This window comes from Schistocerca gregaria, chromosome X (assembly GCF_023897955.1).
Source record: "Schistocerca gregaria isolate iqSchGreg1 chromosome X, iqSchGreg1.2, whole genome shotgun sequence".
NCBI classification, from domain to species: Eukaryota; Metazoa; Arthropoda; class Insecta; order Orthoptera; family Acrididae; genus Schistocerca; species Schistocerca gregaria.
Window position 1 is genome coordinate 738,472,850 of NC_064931.1, and position 2,485 is coordinate 738,475,334.

General features: G+C 42.0%; 1 pseudogene; it reads left to right on the forward strand.

Annotated features, from left to right (window-relative positions):
* Window positions 1-520: 520 nt before the first annotated feature.
* On the forward strand, window positions 521-638 carry LOC126299936 (5S ribosomal RNA; annotated as a pseudogene).
* Window positions 639-2,485: the final 1,847 nt, after the last annotated feature.

Genomic DNA, 2,485 nt, shown 5'->3' on the forward strand with positions numbered 1-2,485 from the left:
AGGTCCAAGATATCCTGGAAATTCAAACTCACAGATGTGTGTCTTTAATCATTTGCAACAGGGAACAATAAGCGGACCTCGTATCTTTGCCCTGCAATTTTTTGGTAACCACGCAGTACAAATTTTATTAAGTGGTGGCGCGAGTATAATAACTGAAGAAGGCTGCGCATCTTAAGAAAAGGCAAGACAGGCAGCAGTCGACCGCAGCCTCCAGCGATAGGATAACGCGTCCACCTGGACGCAGGTCGCTGCACTCTGCCAGCGTAATACTAGCCTGGGCTATATTTTCAATTATTCCGTGGAAGCGAAAGCAATCCAAAGCGTGCAGCAAAATCCCAACATTCAGCCAGAGTGAACGAGCAGACAATTCGCCACCACTATTACATCTCATACATTTAATTAATCGTAGACAGCCTTAAAATGGAATTCTGGTTTTGCTTTTATACTTTTCTAATGAATTTTATACAGCACTGCACAGAAATCCACCAAACAAATTAATTAGTCTGTGATGATGTGATTAGGCAACGGCCTTTCCGCAGTGGATACACCGGTTCCCGTGAGATCACCGAAGTTAAGCGCTGTAGGGCGTGGTCGGCGCTTGGATGGGTAACCATGCCGGCTGCCATGCGCTGTTGCCATTTTTCGGGATGCACTCAGCCTAGTGATGCCAATTGACGAGCTACTCGACCTAATAGTAGCGCCTTCGGTCAAGAATACCATCATAAAGACCGGGAGAGCGGTGTGCTGAACTCACGCCCCTCCTATCCGCATCCTCCACTGAGGATGACACGGCGGGCCACTCTTGGCCTGAAGACGGAGTGATGATATGATTGCCTTGGAAATTTTGTGATAGGCAGGATGCAGCAGATTGCTTTGGATTATAGGGCTTCCTCATGACAACAGAGTTACCTTGAAAAATATCTAGCAGCCGTCTGTGACGCAAATATCTCTGACAAAAGATAAGAATATTGCTGGTTATCATTCCTTCAAGTAATACAGATCATCAGAATATTACTTCTGTAAAACTGTAGACAGCCTTAAAATGGAATTCGTGAGCGTTAACCTGTATACCATAAGTGACATGCAGCAAACTGAAGTGCAATGTGCTTATTTCTTGTTTACAAGAATTTTCTTAGTTTCTGATGCTATGTAAGCTAGTTACTGGCATATGCAGTACGCAAAATGAACTTACGGCAGTAATCTGTATTCTTCCAACAAATTATATGATGTAATCTATCATCATCATCATTTAACAGTTCCAGTTTCCTGGGTACTGGTAGTGAGCCTCTTCCACTTCGTCCTGTCCAAATACATTAATCAAGTCCATCCATCGGGTTGGAGGTCTTCCTTGAGGTCTTTTCCCATCGACCTGTCTTTCCAAATTTATTTTGGTTGTTCTAGTTTGCTCCATTCTCATCACATGCCTGTACCATCGAAGTCTAGATGCGCCAATTCGATCTAATAGGGATGTATTTATTCCGGCTTCTTTCCTCACCTCCTCATTCCTTAACTTGTCCATTTTGGTCTTCTGGATGGCGGATCTAAGGAATTTCATCTCTGATGCTTGCAGCCTTGATGAATCTCTTTTGGTGAGGGTACATGTTTCAATATCATATGTCAATATTGGTATGAAATAGCTATTAAACATCATCAGTTTGGCCGGTTTTAGAATCAAGTCATCCCATAAAAGTTATCTTATTTGTTGGTAGAATTCAGATCCTTTTTGCACTCTGTTGTGATTTCATATCTGACCAAATTATCACTGGAGATTACACTTCAAAGGTAAGGAAAACTGTCCACACACTCTAGTTGGTGGTCTCATAGTTTTACACTTGCTGGTTGTCCATCTCTGTTGATTGACATCACCACTGTCTTGGTCTTCCTGATGTTGAGGTAATATTTCTGAAACTGAGATTTCCATTCATCGCGTCTGATCTGTTCTTCCTCTTCCGTTTCATCCTATATTATGATCAGCAAAGGCAAATGCATACAGTTCGCCTGACTTCTCCCTGACGTTCTTCATTATAATATCCATAACAGTGATGAACAATAGTGGGGGCAGTGCACTTCCTTGCTGAACTCCACTCTCGGTCTCAAACCATTATGATCGTCTTTCCCCAATATGTACACAGCTAGTACAGTCTTTGTACAACACCTGAATTTTTCTTGTTAGTCCTTCAGGCACAAGATGTAATCTATAAGGAGATGTAATAATCATCGCCAATCGCAGTGAAAGTGTGTGACAGTCGAAGGAAACCAATTTAAGAATGAATGCAGTCATAAATTTTGCTCCAACTTTTTACACTGAAAGTGGTTTTATAGATTTAAATGTGCTAAACGGGTGCACTGCATTGCGGAGCTCAGTTTCCGGTCCAGTCATTCTCATCAAAGTTTTGCATGATTTCTCTTCATTATTTTAGGTGACACTGGATTCCTTCCTTCATGAACATTACATCCATGTTTTTCTCTGGCTGAGCTACTGCTA